At 42.9% G+C, this 19685-nt stretch overlaps 1 protein-coding gene across 3 annotated transcripts in view; it reads right to left on the bottom strand.

The window, feature by feature from the left end:
* The window catches only part of Eps8 (epidermal growth factor receptor pathway substrate 8), a 178389-nt gene that overhangs the window by 113312 nt on the left and 45392 nt on the right, over positions 1–19685 (bottom strand). For all 3 annotated transcript variants that reach the window (XM_057782341.1, XM_057782333.1, XM_057782349.1), the window contains one exon: positions 7894–7967. The gene's annotated coding sequence lies outside the window, so the exon portion shown is untranslated. The remainder of the gene's footprint in view (positions 1–7893; positions 7968–19685) is intronic.

The raw sequence follows: 19685 nt of genomic DNA, 5'->3' as shown, positions 1-19685 counted from the left end.
TGCCCAAAGGGTGATGAACTGGTAATAAGAAAACACAGGTGACCTCAGCCAGGAGAATCAGGCCAACTATAAACTGGGCAGATAATTCATCACTATGGTAACAAGCTCAGAAACAGACACAAAATTCAGCTCACAGGCATCATTTTGAAACCGGGAAGTGTGTGTGTGTGTGTGTGTAGTGTAATTTACACAGTACAGTACCCTGGGCCAAACTATAAACAACCGGGAGGTGAAGGTGAAGAAGTGAAGAAGCCACAGCAGTGACCCTCTAACAATTCAAGTCCTGAAAGGTGACTGGCTTCTTACTAGAAAGACTCTTGGAGGATCATTGGGAGCACCCTGCTGGGTACTATACTGATCCACTGAACTTGAAGGGGAATCTGGAGGGTCAGCTTCACTCCCAGCAGAAGGCAGGATCCTTCCAAGGAGAACATACAACTTCTTACACAAACACAAAGCCCAAGGACACTGCTTCTCCTATTTGCATTTCAGTTCAGTGAACTTAATCTGATTGTGAATGCAATGTTTAATATCTGAAATTCCAGGGAGGTGATCACTACCGCTGCAGAGATGGTGCACACGGAAATGCTCAATGTATGGCGTATTTGTTTACCAGGCTTTGGAAGTCAATTGCAAGTAAATAAAATGTGCTGGAAACAGGCAGCTAAGAAAACAAAACAGACGCGGCTCAGAGCACAAGAAAATGAGCACAAATCTTATTTCCTTCAGCATTTCGCCCCAGGTGGGATACACTCCACTCACGACAATAATGTAGTTTTAGAATCCTGTTTGTGAGAAGTTTGGTTAAATATTAGTTTCAAATGTATTTATTTTGTATGTGTGCATGTGTGTAGACACACAGGCAAGGCATACACATGGAGGTCACATGACAACTTGCCGGCCCCTTGAAGGAGTTCTTATTTCTCTGTCATTTCTGAGGTCTAATTTTGCTGGATAACAAATTCTACACCACTAGTTTGCATTTGGTTTTGATACTATAGAGCCCCGCTCTTCAGAGCTTCTGAAAACATGGAAGTATGAAATTACATCCCATCCTTCTAAAAATGGTATTGTCTCCCATCCCCTCTGATTCTGTTCAAGAGCTTCTCTTTGGGGGATTTCTGTAGCTTGGAGAATGCATGCTACCTGTGGATGCTAGGGCGTCGCCCCCTGCTTGATGACAGCCATGGATTTGGGGAAATTCTCAGCTATTTAAATTTCAAATGTTTCTTTGACTCTTTTTTCCCCCCTTATATTTCCATTATACATGGGTGTGCCTCTCTGGGTGTCTCAAAATTTTAGACATTCTGCTCAATATTTTTTTTTTATTTCTCTCCTTGCTTCTCAGTTTGGAAAGTTTCCATTTCCTTCTTCACGTCCAAGGATTCTTTCTTCAGCTTCGAGCATGCTATTTCTGGAAGCAAAGGAGTCAAAAGCACAGGGCATTTCTGATACAGTGTTTTTGTTATTTCTAACACAGCTTTAATTCTATCCTACAGATCTGGGTAATTTTGGTATATCCTGCTTTCATTTGAATTTGGTTTGGTGTATGTATATGTGTGTGTCTATGTGTGTCTCTGTGTGTGTGTGTCTGTAGAAGGGGATAGTATGTTCACAGGTATATGTGTATATAGGGTATATATGTCTGAAGCGGAGCATATGTTCATGATGTATGTGTGTGTATAGTGTGTATGTATGTCTATTGAAGGGGATGTATGTTCATAGGTGTGTGTGTGTGCAGAAGAGGAGTGCATGTTCATGGGTATGTGTGAGGCACTGCACATATATACTGCTGCACTGGCACTGTAAGTATACACTGCTGCACTGGCACTGCACGCACACTGCTGCACTGGCACTGTAAGTATACACTGCTGCACTGGCACTGTAAGTATACACTGCTGCACTGGCACTGCACGCACACTGCTGCACTGGCACTGTAAGTATACACTGCTGCACTGGCACTGTAAGTATACACTGCTGCACTGGCACTGTATGCACACCGATGTGCTTGAGCTGTATGCACACTGCTGCACTGGTGCTGTACACATACCCTGCTGCACCGGCGCTGTATGCACACTGATGCACTCAGTTTTACCTGAATGTTGGGGATCTAAACTCGGGGCCTTGTGGTCATAAGGCGTGAGCCACCCCTTGGTCCACACTTTATTTCTTACAACTTTCTCCTTAACCTAGATTTAGACACGTGTTGCTTACTTCCAGCACTTTGGAGATTTTTCATCATCTTTCGGCTGCCAACTTCTAGTAACTTCCTTAGTATTCAACGTATACATTCCCTGTGATCTCAACCAATACATTGTACAGACGTATTCATTTAAAGCTCCACTCCATATGACTAACTCCCCAGTTTTGCACAAACACACACACACACACACACACACACTTCCTGTATAATTGTTTCCAAATTTCTCTTGGGTCAGGAGCAATGGAGCATGCCTGTACTCCAGCACATTCAAGAGAGAGGTGGAAGATCATTATGAGTCCAAGACCAGCACAATCTCCACGGTGAGTTCAAGCCAGTGTGTGTGTGTGTGTGTGTGTGTGTGTACAACATAGTACATTTCCAGAGACCTAGAACCTTAAATAGCTCCCTATTGGCTATGAGTAAGCCCTCTCCTTCTCCCTGCCTCCCTCTCCCTTCCTTTTACCTTTTTCCTTCTACATCTTCCTTCCCATCCTCTCTTTGCCTTTGTCTAGCTCACATTTCACTCTTTCTACTAAAATCCCAAGGACACTTCTAGGACCCCAAGGACTCTGTCCTAGTATCTGGGCCCTACCACACCATACATACACAAACATCCTTTCAACATACACTGAGTATCCCTATTGAACCTACACACTACAGTCTTGAGGGACTTAAATTTCTAAAATCTATACACCAGGCCCTACTCATTACCAAATAATAGTTCATTTAAGATAACTTTCCATTTTCTGCTTTTATGAAAAGTTCATAAAATGTAGCATCTAGGTAAGTCTGGTTTATAAAGAGCTGATCTATCTATGCTAAAATGATGTGTTTGTAACTGGATTTTTATAGGGTTTTCAACTTTGGCTATTGAAAATCACATTGACAATTATAGCCATCATTTAATCAATATCCGAGACCACACATGGTCAGAACTTGATCAGACATCCACTCAACAAACACAAGTGTGCTGGTCTTGACTTTTGGCAACTACGGAAGTGATGGCTTGGAATTCTTTGTCCCTGCCTGAGGGCAGGCGCTGCCAGAGGCAGGCTTCAAATTCAGATCTTCAGAACTCTGGGATGTCTACTGTCACCCACTGTGAGAATATGTCTCTTAGCATTTGATTCTACGTTGCCAGTTCAGAGTACTAAGTATCATACGCCACAGCTGCCAAGACAAATTGAAAAATCAAACTTTAACAAGACCAGCTGGCTCCAGATCACTGGAACCTGGAGGTAGCTTCAAAACCAAAACTCTGGGGCAAACAGCCCTGATTTTGTGTGTGAAACTATGAACTCTTCAAAGACGGAGTTTTCATTTCCTCTGATGTGTTTGTTCTCTACATTAGCTGCCTTGGTTACTAAGGGCAATTACAGACCTGATGGTCAGACACACTGCTAAATTAATGCCAGTGTGGGCTGCCCTCTGCTACCCATCAACCCTTCACTTCCCATTGTCCCTATAACAACCTCCCCATAACCATCACATTCCCAGGTTATGATACAACCCACATCTACTTTAGTCCCTCAGAAAACAGGTCCCCCTTCCACAGGAACAAAAACGTGGAGACAACTGCATATCATTCTTTATCTACATATAAATAAGACAAATCTTCACGTGCACAAAATGCTATCGCTTCTAAAATTAATTCATGAATGATAAGCCTCGACATGACAGTCAGTATATTCCACTTCCTGATTTCACAAATGAATCTCAGGCAAGAAATTCTGTCAACAATATTCATCACAGGATCTAAAGGCTAGTCTTCACATGACAAGGAAATGAATCTTTGAAATAGTTGAAACATTCTAGGCAATTTGTAACATGGATTTTTTTTGCTAGTTTTATCAAATCCTATAAATAGAACATTCGTGATCTTGAAAGCAAAATATTAAAGAATTTTAGAGTTAAACTCAAAACACAGAACCTCAAGTCTGTTCTCTACCATTAGAACTGTTTCTTCTGGCTTCAGGATTTTTAGACTTATATGAAGGTCATGCTAAAACTCAAAGTATATTTTCTGAATAGAAGAGTGATATTTTTTTCTAGTATCCCTGCTAAAATGATTTCATCTTGTCTTTCAGCAAGAGTCCGTGATTCCAGCCATTCCCTAATGCAGCAGTGAAGTGTTATCTCGCCCTACAGCCTGCACTCTCAGGGTCTGACATGCAGGACAGAGATAAATTGTGTGTCTGTGTGTGTTTGTGCGTAGACAAAGCAAGCTGCATGATTAATCACCATATGTCTGGATTTTGGACTGTTGCTTTTGCTTGTGTATTTTCTTGGGAGATGACACCTGGGACTTATTATAAGCTAAGCAAGCACTATACCTCAGTAGTTACAACCTGAGCCCTACGGTTATTCTTTAAAAACCTGAGTCTGAGGTGGAAATGTTCATCTTGTGTAGAAAAAGAGAAACATGAGCTAAAAAGTTAATTTTTTTTCTTTTAAGTTGGTAAGTCAACTTAAAGATACAAAAGAAGGGAAAGCTAAGGTCAAGCTGTGTACCTCATATAAGGCCAACATGAGCCACAAACACACAGCTCATAAGTGACCAATTAACCGGCTTCTCTGAAGCAGCAGTAATGTCAGTCAGCTAAGCTGACATGTGGCCAGGCCTGGACTTCCTTGTCTTAACAAATAAGACAGTACACCACGCACCGTCTCTCAAGCTGACCTACTGAACTGACTGGCCTCATTCATTTGGAGCAAGTCCGCCTGAACAGAACTTCCTTTGGCTCCCCCCACAGAACCGCGGCAAGAATGACTATGAAGAAGACAGGGCCAGCAGTGCTAATCCTTTTCTGACACTAAGGCTGCCCTCGCGCCATGCCACGTCACACATGACAGTGGCTTAGAGCTGTGACACCGCAGGTAGACACGGTGTATCAGAAGCTTTCTAAGTATTTGATGAAGGAGACTGTGAAACCAAGCCCCTCTCCCATCTCATACTCATTATCTGAATAAAAGAGCAAACCGCGGATGACCTTTATAACTGTTTCTCTGAAGCAACCATTCCTTTCTTTCCAGGTTGGGAGAACACAAAGAGACAAGAATCAACACTTATTAAAGATACAAAAGAATCTAGTTTGCACCAGCATAAAGAGAACAAAAAAGTTACCAGATGAGTCAGCCAAGCAATAATTTAGAAGGCCAATGGACAAAGAATTAAAACCATTGAGCCTGCTCTGGTCTTAAGGACACTGCCCACTGTGTTAATCGTTGCTAAAAGCCTGAACACTACTCCTCAGTTCCTCAAGGAGGAACCAGGTAAACTGCGTGAAAACAATATAACATTTTGTTCTAGTCTATGACCCATAAATAGTCACACAGTCCACTAGACAAAAGATGACCAGACCAACTATCTACACAGGAATGACAAGCCTCAGGAAAGGCTTCCTGTCATTAGGGCTGCGCTAGGAAACTAGCTACTGGAAAGAAATAGAGCAAGCCTGCCCACTAAACACAATCTGGCACATTTTGGAATCTTAGGCATACCTTCTAGGAGAAGGAGGAAGCGTGGGTATGTGTGAAAACCTGAGCCCACACAGACAGAAGACCACATGTGCTCAGTGGGCTGAAGAACACCAACAGAAGTAAAGGAAGTAAAAAGAAACCAAACAAAAATATTGACGGTGATAAGAAACGCCTACTTGGTCCTCCTAGGCCTCGTAGTATATGCTTGGAGGCGTCCAGATGAATGGCGCAAACCAGAGAAAGAAAAGGCAGACACTGTATTTTCCAACAGCAGGCGAATGAAAGCCACTGAAAATATCATGAGTGGGGTTTTAACAAATAATTTTTCATAATCTATAGATTGATATCCCTAAGTATTTCCTAGTAACAGAATTCTAAGAGCGCCGAGCATGAGTTCAGGAGCGTACAATCAGTCCGTTTCCTTTCTTCACACCACTTCACACTTGCCCTTTCCTGCTCTCCTCACACTGCTTCACACTTCCCTCTCCTTTCGCCCTCCTCACACCGCTTCACACTTCCTCTCCTTTTGCTCTCCTCACACTGCTTCACACTTGTCCTGTTCTTCTGCTCGCCTCACACCACTTCACACTTCCCTCTCCTTCTGCTCTCCTCATACTGCTTCACACTTACCCTCTTCTGCTCACCTCACACCACTTCACACTTCCCTCTCCTTCTGCTCTCCTCACACTGCTTCACACTTGCCCTTTTCCTCTGCTCGCCTCGCACCACTTCACACTTGCCCTCTTCTGCTCCACACACACACTCAGAGGTGGGCATTAGACACCCCATCTCACTACTAGCCCAGGGGTAAGAGAATAAAACAACACTAAAATTTTCATGTTAAAAAAGATTCTCTGCATATAATTGCTGACTCTCATTGGATCCGCTGTGCAATTCGCGATGCATAGTATCAGTTTATTCTCACAGATATCAAGGTAAGTGGGGAGAATGACCATATCCCTCCTGTGTTAAAAACAGATGCACTGAGACAAAGATGCCAGCATCCCTCAGTGACAACGGCCAGAAGCATCTGAGGCAGTCAGGCAGGTACTAATGAGGAGCTGTGGACCCTCAGCCTGCAGCGCTCATCTGCATTCACATAACAGTGTCCCGTAGATATGTGGAATGTGCTCTTAAGTGCATGAAAACAACAAAGCAGTCTAAGGACTCATCCATGACACAGAAAAGGAAGGGGTGGGAGAACCCAAGAATCAGACGGCAGGGAAGTATCCCACAAAGAGACGCCTTCTGAACAGGACAGGACCACTACACACATGAACTCACAGCACCTATGGTTACCTGCATGAGCCCCATACACGATCAGCCCAGTTTATAGTTCAGCATAGAGGGAACAGGAGCACAAAGGCCTCAACTGAGCTGTTGGAAGTGCATGCCTACTGGTGACTCACTTTTCCTTGGGGCTGTGACCACCAATAAGCTGTCTACGCCCACTGCTTGGCCTCACTCCTGCACAGCCAGGTAGCACCAACTGGACTCAGTGAGTTATATTTTATTTAATAAAGAAAGAAAGGACATGAAGCTGAGTGTGAGATGTTCTGAGGAAGATCAGGGAAGAGTAAGGAGTAGATATGATCAGGATCCACTGCGTATATGTATGAACTTTTCAAAGAAGAAAATAAGTTTGGGCCCATCAACATCAACATTTCCTCACAGATGGGGGTGAAGGAGGGGGCCTCACTGCCTCTGGAGGGACAATGAGGAAAAGATGTTACTTTCCTCAGTGGTGAAGTTGCTGGTAAGTTCCCCGTGCTCCAGTAAATAATCCCCCACCCATGCTCATAGAAGTGGTGACACATGGCATACATGAAAATAAGAGGGGACTGGTGTGAAAGGGGGCTTTAGTGGGAGAGGCAGAGGGGATGAGAGAGGCTAACGGTGGTATGAAGATAACTGAAAGTCATCAGATACACAAACAAAGCCATCAATGATTTTAAGGCAAATACAAAGAAATAGCAAATGGCTTTTATGGTTTGAGGCAGGGTCTCATGAGTGTGCCCAACTTTCTATGTGGCCAAAGATAACCCTTTGACCTTTATCTCTGTATTGATGGGATAACAGGCATGCACCAGCACACCTAGTTTCTGCAGTGTTGGCGATGGATTCCAGGGCTTAGCATACGCTAAGTAAGCACTCTACCCACCGAGCTACATTTTCAGAAAATATAACAATTATTCCATAAGCAGACTCACCTCAAGATGAAAAGAATTTCCAATTCTTGTGCTTCTCCTTCAATAAAGGGAGCGCTGTATCACATATAGGTGGCCTGCATATGAAAATAAATGACAATGATAAAATGATCACTGTGAAAGATAGTATGCAAACAATAATTGCTTTTGCATGATAAGTGCTTGATTCTCTTCTACTATGAGGAAAGAAAGCATGAAGGGTGAGGTACCAGGGTTAGCTTATCACCCCAGAATCCTCTCTGACTTGATCTTTACTGGATCTGAGATGTTCCACATGAACTGAGATTTAAAGTGGGATTTGAATGCACGTCAAACCCTAAATGCAACAGGTAGTTTATTTGCATATTTCAGTGTTTCCTAGCATTCTATCAACTGAAAAGAGAACTATTTACATATGTCCCACGTACAACCACACAGGTGTGCTCAACCAAGGCCTTTAGGCAAACATAGCAACAAAATTATCTAAATTACAGATCATTGTTTCAAAATTTCATGCTTATTTTGTTGTAATTTATATTATAAAACATATTTTAAGGAGCTGAAAAAACAGCTCAGTTGGTAAAACGCTTGCCATACAAGCATGAAAAACTGAGTTTGATCCCCAACACCCATGTAAAAGCTGGGCACAGTGGCACACGCTGTGGACTCAGTGAAAGAGATGGAGAGAAAGGTCCTTGGGTTTTGCTAACCACCAGTTTCTCAGATTCAGTGAGCTCCAGATTCAGAAAACTCTGTGTTAAAACACAAGGTAAAGAGTATTCAAGAAAGACACTTGACAATACATACATCCAAAACTATTTATCGTCTTGAAGTTCTCGTATTTCAAAAGCCCTACCCTAATTTGTATGGCTTGATACCTAGAAAATCTACCTGTTTGTAAATCTAAAAATCATAATACTAGACGAACCTGAAAATGAGACATTACTATAGTTAATAGGAACTCAGCTCAATGACTAGAATCAGCAATACAGCATAAACAATTTTATAGTAAAGACTCCCCCAAAATAGCTAACAGCTCAATAACAAATATGGCCAAACAAAGACATAAATACATAAATTTTAATACTTCTTGGTACTATAATAGAGTATGAGCAAGTGGCTGCCTGAGGTTTATCTCTCATTGGTGTTAACAGCTACTAATAGTCAATGTCTACAAACTTCAACTCAAGGGTTGCAGATGGCAGCATTAAGCAGGCTGGAACATCTGAATCAAGCTTCAGAGGCTCCCTGTCTTTATTCCACAAATCACCTGACACTGGGCATGACACTGTGTGGGTTCAGCCCCACCTGCTTACTATGCATGACTTCCATCGTGTCCACAACAGCCCTGGGCAGGAGGCTCTTTTGATGTGGGAGTCCCCACTGTGTGCTATGATTACCATTAATTAATAAAGAAAATGCATGGGACCTATAGCAAGGCAGAACTTAGGTAGGCAGGGAAACCTGGGCTGAATGCTGGGAGAAAGAAGGGTGGAGTCAGAGAGAAGCCATGGAGCTGCTGCCAGAGTCAGACCTGCCTAAACTTTGCCGGTAAGCCACTGCCACGTGGCGATACACAGATTAATGGAGATGGGTTAAATTAATATGAAAAAGTTAGCCATTAAAAAGCTAGAGCTAATGGACCAAGCAGTGACTTAGATAATACAGTTTCTGTGTGATTATTTCAGTTCTGGGCAGCTGGGATGAACAAGCAGCCTCCTTACTACACTCTTTAATTAGCCGGATGTGGCCAAGGACTAAATGAGGCATGCAAACATTAAGTCACATGTCTAAAGTGGCCACAGTCACCACAGAACTAAACTGCAAAGGCAGGACAGTCTGTCTTCAAAACTCATGCTTCCACAGTTGGTTCTGAGGCCGACTAAGTAGGTGGCAGTGTCACTGTATTTACAGAAGCTGTGCTCCTCACTACACGTCGAGTGGACTGGTAAGCTATTATCAACATGATTTCATGCCCCTTCAGAACCAACGCTTTTCCAGGGTCCTATCAGTTATCAATACACCCTTACAAAGAATTTCACTCTACGACTTTACTCTGTGAGTGCTTCTCATAAACACATCAGGTTCCACATACCTCCTACCACAAAAAATTCAGAAATAAAAAGTCAAGCATGTATCCAATTCTCCTTCTTATAAGTTGCATATTACTGAAACAAATGATAAATAATAATGTTTTATATAAAAGTATGCCAGGTTAAAAAAAATGAGTTAACTTGGCAATGGCTATATCAAAATTGGCAACCCCTAATGCCTGAGTATTTAGGCAGAAGAGTAGACAGCATCTGACAGAGGAAAACAACCACACAAAATTTTCTCTCTGGGAAAGAAGGCATCCACTGAGCAGTGTATTGTGCTTAAAGTCCGATGCAAGGATGCAAGACATGGAGGGAAAGAAGCAAGGCGAAGAGGAAGAAAGAAGTGAACAGAAAAAAAAAAAGGAAGGAAAAAGAACCCAAATTTGCTTTCAATTCTAAATCTTTCTTCTCTCTCTCTCTCTCTCTCTCTCTCTCTCTCTCTCTCTCTCTCTCTCCACACACACACACACACACACACAGAGAGAGAGAGAGAGAGAGAGAGAGAGAGAGAGAGAGAGATTACCCAGGAGAGAGGGACATGTTAAACTATTGAAGAGGTGACTGGAATCACTGACTATTAGGAAATTCCACAGTGCAATGACGATGCTTCAGCAAGTGGACCATGGGAAAAATAGAGGGGCGGGAAAACAGAGAGACATTTCCAATTCATATGAGACAGAGGGCTGCATCAGGATGGTGGCTGGAAGTCTATGCCAAGAAGATCACTATAAAACTACTAACACACTGTTCACTAACACCTAGGAATCTTTGGGCTGTGATAATGAAATTAGAGTCAAATCACAAAGCATTCACACACAAATAAATAATATTGTTGAAACTGGTTTGACTTCATAAAGGAGAACATAAATGAAATGATGGCACACGGCTGTAACTCCAGCACTTGGAAAGACTTGAGAAAGGACTGTGAGGTCAGGGCCAACCTGGGCTACATGGTGAGACCTTGACTCAAACACAAACAACAACCACCTGAAGCAGGTCAGGAACAAAGCAAAAAGTGTCAAGGATTAGCAACCTTTCGAAGCTATGCTTACACTGAGTTCATTCTATTATTCTAATATATATACATATATATATATGAATTATTCTATGATATAGACTTTTAAAAAACAAGGAAATATACATCAAAAACTGGTACCTCACATAATAAAATAGAAACATTAAAAATAAGTTAACGCCGGGCGGTGGTGGCGCACGCCTTTAATCCCAGCACTTGGGAGGCAGAGGCAGGTGAATCTCTGTGAGTTCGAGACCAGCCTGGTCTACAAGAGCTAGTTCCAGGACAGGCTCCAAAACCACAGAGAAACCCTGTCTCGAAAAACTTCAAAAAAAAAAAAAAAGTTAAAAATTAACCACATGTTCCCAGAAGGTAAAATACTTGCTTTCACTAAATAATAACAGTAACTAACTCTTCAGTTAGAAGGTATTTCTTGAAATAGCTCACTTGATGTGCTGCATTTTGCCTGCAGTAACAGCTGATGTCTCATTATGAATATGGGTACATCAAAAACAGCAATTTCACTGCCAAGTAAATGCTGTTTGAAACCAACAGAAAATTGCCAGGCTCTAGGGGTTTGGTTTTGTTGGTGGTTGATATTTTTAAAGGATTTGTTTTTATTATTTCTTCATATGTATGCATGTGTATCTATGTGAGAGTATGTGTACATGTGAACGCAGGTGCCTGAAAAGCCAGAAGAGGGTGCTAGAGCCCCTGAAGTTGGAGTGACAGATGGTTGTGAGCTACACAACATGGCTGCTGGAAACCACACTTGGATCATCTGCCAATTCAACAAGTAGTCCTATCCACCAAGCCCCCCCGCCCCCCACCCCCCCCCCGACCTCTGTGGGTACCATTCACTTCCAAAAATTTTAGTCACCTTTTACTGGCACAGAATACCTACTGGAGGACACAAGATGAACTAAGTGGTAAGTAATGATTTACATTCTTCACAATTCCATGATGCATTTGTCATTTAAATTATTATAAACCCATCTGAGATGATGAGCTAGAATTGTACATAAAAAGGTGAAAAGAACAAAGATTTTGAAGTCCAATTTTGGTTTTACCCCTTTTGAGCTTTTTACTATCTAAAGCAAGTTCTACATCTTTCACCTGCAAGTGTGGAAAATTTTTCTTTCATTCAATGTGGTGAGTCAGCATTCAGTGTGGTGAGTCAGCATTCAATGTGATGAGTCAGCATTCAGTGTGGTGACTCAGCATTCAATGTGGTGACTCAGCATTCAATGTGGTGACTCAGCATTCAATGTGGCGACTCAGCATTCAATGTGGTGACTCAGCATTCAATGTGGTGACTCAGAATTCAGGAGACAACAATAGAATCTTCACCATCTTGTGTGCAATCATGCTTAAATATGGAACATTATATACATTACAGATCTCAAATATTTTAATATTTTATATAAGCAGCATTATTCTCAATACCTAACATTAAATATTTAATAGCAAAATTTCAAATTATCAGCATCTAGTCATGTTCGAATAGTTAACTTAATTCTTATGCTAGCTCAATTAGACTCAGTTCTAAAAATGCCAGCAATATTCCCCATGATTATAAATGAACATCAAGAAATGCATTTGAAGCCCATTTACATATTGCAGCCTGGAGTAGGCCTTATGTAACCAACAAGGTTTTGTCTGTAATCTAAATTGTAGTCTATGCATAAATGTCACTAGAAAAATTTAAATATAGACTTCTTTGATGGCTGATGTGACTGTCATGCTCACACACCTGGAAAGAGGGAACTTCAACTGAGAAACAGTCTCCATTAGAGCAGCCTTTGGGGGTGTCTTTGGGGTGCTATCCTCATTGTTAATTGATGTAGCAGGGCCCAGTCCATTCTGGTGATCCTGAGCCACATAAGAAAGTTATTTAAATAGAAGGAAAAGGGGGGAAGAGGGAAAGGGGGAGAGAAAACAGGGCAGACAAGAGAGAGAACTTCCCAGCAAGCAACTTTCCTCTATGGTTCCTGCCCCGACTCCCTTCAGTGATGGACTGAAATGAGACATTTAAGCCAAATAAAGCCTTCCCTCCTCCAGTTATTTTTGGTCAATGTCACAGCAACAGAAAAGCAAACTAGGATGGTTTCTTCCAGTAAATCTACCCAAAGTTACAACACCTACACACCTAAAAAACACCTAAACAACTTAGATTAAAACATACCTAAAAAGTTGACTGTACTCAGAGAGCAGCCTCCTGTTATTAGAAAGTCCCCACCTTCAGAAATAAAGTGGTAGCAAAGAACAGCTTTCTTTGAGTGACAGGATTCCATCATGTTGAAGCAAACAGCATTTGTTTGCAGTTCTGTCTCACTGTCAGATACAAAAGCCACAAGGAGAGAACAAGACAGACACGTTTCTTGTGACAGCACTTCCTGCAGAAAGCCTGGTAGCGGGAAGTGTTCAGTAAATGCTTGGGGTGAGCACACCCCACTCCCAGGACCTGTGGATCAAACCTGCAGGGGGCTGGATATGGTCTGATTTTGTCTCCCAAATGCTTACACATAGGAGGCTGGGTGGTTCACCTTTAAGACTTTTATAGGAGGTAAGTGGGTCAAATGGTAGGGCAGACCATCGCCCTCAGAAGAGAGTAGTGCTGGTCTCACAAGGGAGCTGCCCGCTGAAGCTCTCTGTTCCCTGTTCTGTCATGTGATTGCTGTCACAAACACTCCCGTCACGGAACATGGCCTGTCACAAGTCCCTCACCAGGGGCTGAATCAAGAGGCTGCCCCACCTTGGACTTTCAGCCTCTAAAACCATGAACCAGATTAGCCTCTTTCTTTGCAAAATATCTAACCCCAGGTATTTATTATAGCATCAGAAAGTAGAGTCGTAATAGAAACTCATGAGGCGGTGCATAATTAAATATTACATGTGGAAACCTCCCTACCAATCTGGGATTAGAATCTCAGGAGACTTTCACCTGAGTTTTGCTTCTATCCCTCACTCACAGAGGCCACATTTTCTTCCGCTCATTCCTACCAGAACAGACTATGTCTCTGCAGTCAAACCTTTCCAATCCTAGAACCTTTGATATGCAGGAACTTATGCTTATTTCCCCCTTTAAAATATTTTAATTAATTCATACATGCACACAATCGATATATTTTGATTATTTTCACTCCTAATTCCTCCCCCCAATCCTTAGACATACTCCCACCCCCTCCCAACTTCATGTATTTTTTTTTAGTGACCCACCAAGTCCAATATGTGTTGTCCATATCACAGGTGTGAAGCCATTCATTTACCAGAGGCCACACCCTTTATAAAAAACTGACTCCCTTCGCAGAGAACTCATCAATTGTCACTGCTCCTCCGCTGGAGTAGAGGCTCATGAGCCGTTCCCATCCCACTATCTAATGTTTCCCAGCTTTACCCGGACAGATCCTATGTAGGCAACTACAGCTGAACTGCTAAGTCTTCTCCCCAGGATTTTACACACGCGATACATCAGGTACATGATCTATGTTGGAGCATGCTATCTTCACAGTTACCCAGTCACTCGGGAGTACACATTACTCTCATGTTAAACCAAAGAGCTGAGGTCTAAGGAGGTTCTAAAACCTACCCGAGGTCAGCCCCAAAGTCCTCGAGCAGGATTGGCACAACAGCGGAGTTCACATTCTCCCTCTGTCTCCTGAACGGGACGCTGTTAGTTTGGGCATCGACTTTACTGCATTAAGGGATACCTCGTGAGCTGGTGGGGCATTGTTTCTGGAGGTCTGCTGAGAGGGGTTGATCTACCCTGACTGTGGACAGTCACCACCCAGGCGACTGGAGGTGTAACTGGAACACTGAGGTGGCAGAAGAGTGAGTTCCTCCTCTCTCTTCCGGATCAGGGATGTGCATCTTTTCTTGCCTTTGGATGTCAGAGCTCCGTGTGCACTGAGGCTCAGGTCTTCTGTCCCAGGCTCAGGAGCCCGCCTTAGTCTTCCCCAGTAATGAAGCTCTGTTCTGTCTGTCACAGCTACTGATTTCCCTGGTTCCCTAACAAGAAGACAGCCCATGGTGGACTGTCACAGCCTGCGGTCTTGGGAGACAAATCCCCTCATCCGTCTGTAGCTCCATAGCTCTCTTACTTCCTTCTCTATGGAGACCCCTGACTAATGCAGCAGGATACCAGTAAAAACCTCGAAAAATCACAAAACCCTCGAAAGGTCCCTTGAAGTCACTTCAGTTGTGTTAATGAGCTTTTAAAAAGCAACGTTAGTGTCCTTGTGGGAGCCACCACTGTTCCTTCTCTGACACACAGAAAACACTAGGCAGCAGGAGTTATTCTCAGGTGGCAGCTAAGTAGACAAGGAAAATCATGTTCAAAGGAAGAAACCCTGTGACTAAAGACTAGAAAAATTCAAATTAGTAGATTGCCATCTCATTGCATAAAAGTCCAGTATCGACTAAAATCTATGTAAGGCTTAAAAACTGTAGATCATGGGGCTGGAGAAATGGCTTAGAGGTTAAGAGCTCTTGCTGTTATTCTAGAGGACCTGAGTTTGGTTCACAACACCCATGTCAGGTGTCTTAGAACAGCCTGGAACTCGGTGGGATGAGCAACTGTCTTATGGCCTTTGCAGGTATCTACACTCATATGCATGCACCTGCACAGAGACATGTAATTAAAAAGGAAAATAAATCCTGAAAGATAAAAAGAACCCTGTAGATTATGGGCAAGCACACACACTAAATTAGCTAACAGAAAGAAGGTTCTGAGGTACAAAGCTGTCCCAGGACCTAGATGCCAGATGGAAGTCTGCCTAAAGCCAGGAGAAATGGCACAAGCTCAAGACGGAACTGGTCTTTCCCAGGTTCTATTGTTCTGTTGATCACTGCCTTACTTTAGGAAACCACTTATTAGCACTCTGAGCTCAGTTCCCATGTACATAAAAGAGAGGAGTCATCCTCTTAGCTGGAGAATAGAGAAGTACAGTAACACACCATGGTGTCTACAGCCAGCTGGGGCATATCTACAGCACAGGCAAAAGGGAACAGTATATTCAGAGGCCCCCGTGTTCCAGAGGAACGCCAATCAAGAAAGTTAACAGTGGAGAGGGCTCTCAGAGCCAGCAGCACAGCTGGACTCTCTTCCTCGGCGGACCTCTCCCAGGAAGGAAGAGTTAAGAAACCTGTCCTGCGTCAGTGTGACCTGCACAGGCAGGTGAGAGGCCCTGTCTGTGCTCAGGGACATGGCATCTGCTTTCGGGAGGGGGGAGCTTCACCATGTTGGCGTCTACCTTGACATTTTTAGTATCTACCTTTGAGCTTGCTTTCTGTGCCTATCACAACAGCACAAGGGTTAGAACCCAGGATCACATGCAGCCCCACTTCTGGCCTCCTTCGCATCAGGGTCTGAGACTGGGAAGCAGGGAGAAGAGCTAGGTTGTGGTATCACAGTTCTCTAGTTTGGTGTGTTGGTGACAAAAGAGCAGCTAAAGAAAGAAGGATTTGTTTTGGCACAAGGTTCGAGAATGTTGCCTATCATGATTGTAGAGAGAGTTTTTCCCGTCAGGACCAACAGCTCGCCAATAAACACACAGAGACTTAATATTAATTATACTTAGCCTTGTTATGAGCTACCTCTTACAACTTATTAACCCGTATTTCTTGTCTGCACTCTGCAACATGGCGGTCGGTACCTTTTTCAGCACAGCATTTTCATCTAGCTTCTCTCCTCATCTCCCAGAGACCCCTTCGACTCCACCCTTCTTCCCAGCATCTTCTCAATTTGGCTCTTCCACCTAACCTCTTTCTGCCTAGCTACTGGCCAGTCTGCTCTTTGTTAATCCGATCAGAAGGTGCCTTGGCAAAGACAATCTTCACAGCTTACAAAAAGGTTATTCCATAATACATGGTAGGGAAGGCATGGTGGCAGGAGGAGGATGTGATGGCCATGCTTCTTGTGACATCAGGAAGCAGGAGGAACGCTGGTGCTCTGCTGTGGGACAATGGTCTGTACCCTGTCGCTTGTATTTTAAATAAACATTGATTGGCCAGTAGCCAGGCAGAAAGTATAAGCGGGGTGACCAGGCAGGAAGTAGAGGTGGGACAATGAGAATTCTGGGAAGAGAAAAGATTCAGTCTATAGTCGTCACCCAGACACAGAACAAGCAAGATGTGACTGCCTCGCCAAAAATGGTTCCAAGCCACGTGGCTAACACAGACAAGAATTATGGGCTAATATAAGTTATAAGAGTTAATAAGAAGCCTGAGATAGTAGGCCAACCAGTTTATAATTAATGTAGACCTCTGTGTATTTCTTTGGGACTGAACGACTATAGGACCAGGCATGAAAGAAATCTCTGTCAACAAATGATGCCCAATCTGTGGACAACTGCTTTCACAGAAAACCTGAGAGAGCCTGGGAAGTAATTCTAGACACAAAATGACAGCGTTAAGCAAGGCCTCTTGGTAGCAGCAATTTCTCAGGTTTGTTCTCTTTGTTAGAGGCAAGTGCATCTCATTTAAGAGAGGCTTCCTGACTCAGCTTTAGCTGTGAAACCTTGCAGCTCTTTTAAGAGGTTCTGCCATGAAACACCTAAATGGTGTTGATGAAAAGCTGACTGCATATTTTTTGGTGGTGGCAGGGACCTTGTAACACCATAGAGTTGTGGCCCTGGCCAGTACCTCTGCCATGAAGCTAGACTCTCAGAAAAGCTAAGGAATGGGCTGGATCCGGCCGTCAGAGCCATGCCTTTAACCCTAGTCATATCGCTTAGAAAATTAAAGACTCCTGTGGTCAGAAATAGGGAGATATACAGTAAAGAGATTCAAAGACGGAGAAAACCTCTAAACAGTTTACTGTGTTTTTAAAAATGTATGTAGGCTTGGGAGAAATAAAAAGGATAAATTCTTAAAATGAGAGAGAGAGAGAGAGAGAGAGAGAGAGAGAGAGAGCGCAATTGGGTGTGGTGGCACATACCACATACCTTTAATCCCAACACTTGGGAGGCAGAGGCAGGCGGATCTCTGTGAGTTCAAGGACAACCAGGTCTACAGAGTAAATTCCAGGACAGCCAAAGATACACAGAGAAACCCTGTCTCAAAAAGCCAAAAATTAAAAATAAAAATAAAAGAAATAGGAGGTTAAAATAAATCCACGTAAAGATGAAATATGCACAGAGAGTCTGGATACTGTCTGTTATTGTATTGTCTTTAAATTGTTTGATTACTGAGGAAGGAGCAAAAGCCGTTAAAAGACACTTGATTATAAATGCTGCTGGATTAATACTATATATATATATATGTAGATATATATATATATTGAAAATGCTTTGATTTTAAAATTTAAGTCAAAAGATATGTTACTTTGGAGAAGAGGTTTTGCTTTTGTTTCCACAGGAAATGATGGACTGTGGATTCATTCTGTGTTAAAAAAACAATCAGGTATGACCAAGGAAGACGCCCTGAGAATTCTCTGATAGGAAGAATGGCCCGGATGTCTGGGTTCTACATCCAGAACAATTCAAAGACTGCTACCTAAGATGATCAAGCCTAACAGGATACTCCAGTCAGGACTTGATCATAAGTCTAAATTTTCTTTAGGTCCCCATAAGATTATCAGTGCCCCCAATCAGCAGGAAGTAGCCTGAAAAACTATGCCCACATCCCCCCCCCCAAAAAAATGGATTATGGATGTTTGCCTTTGTTTAAAATGTTGGTTACAAGTTGTTATGGATAATGGTCAGGAGAAAAGCTAAACAAAGGAGATTTGATTCAGAGTTCTTGTTAGTAAATATTGTTTCATTTATTTGTGAAGGCTGGAGGAATGTCTCAGTGGGTAAAGTACTTGCTGCACAGGCCCCAGAACCCACATGACACTTGCCCAGATCCCCAGCACTGGGTAACATCAAAAGGAAGACCCCAGAATTCTCTGGGCAGCTAGCAGAAAAATGGCCAGCTCCAGTTCAGTGAGAGGCCCTGTCCAAGAAGAAACTAATTAACTGGAGAGTAATAGAGGAAGCCACACAATGCTGCCCCTGGCTTTCATGAAGAGCAGTACACACACACACACACACACACACACCACACAAGAGATCTTTTGTAATCTAAAAGCTGAGCCATTCCCTATTTTAAATAGTATAAACAGGGAAAAAGGCTACCTGCCTCAAATAACTGACTTTGGAGGACTTTAAAGACCTCTAACTGCTCACCACAGACTGAGTTAATCATTCAACATACACCAGTCCTTGTCTGAGAACAGACTGGAAGAGGAAGCTTGTCCGAGCATTTGTGCAGACACTCCCCAGCACACAGCCATAAAAGACATCAATATTGCCGGGCGGTGGTGGCGCACGCCTTTAATCCCAGCACTAGGGAGGCAGAGGCAGGCGGATCTCTGTGAGTTCGAGACCAGCCTGGTCTACAGAGCTAGTTCCAGGACAGGCTCCAAAACCACAAAGAAACCCTGTCTCAAAAAACAAACAAAAACAAAACAAAACAAAACAAAACAAAACAAAAAAGACATCAATATTGACCATCTCACTCCAGCGTGGAACTCCAAGCCTGGAAACCCCATCTTCACTGCAAATAGCCAAGACTGACTTATGAGGAGAACAGAGAACCAGATGGCTGGAACACTAAGTGTTAGACACTCTGGGTGTGGGGGATCTCTGAGCTCAGAACTTTGTGACTAGGTATCCTCCAAAGAAGACCCTTTAACAACCCCCCAAAAAACAAGGCTGTTTAGC

Source organism: Chionomys nivalis, chromosome 1, assembly GCF_950005125.1.
Source record: "Chionomys nivalis chromosome 1, mChiNiv1.1, whole genome shotgun sequence".
In the NCBI taxonomy this organism is placed as follows: Eukaryota; Metazoa; Chordata; class Mammalia; order Rodentia; family Cricetidae; genus Chionomys; species Chionomys nivalis.
The sequence above is the reverse complement of the archived record's forward strand: the minus strand, read 5'-3'. Positions and strand labels throughout refer to the sequence as shown.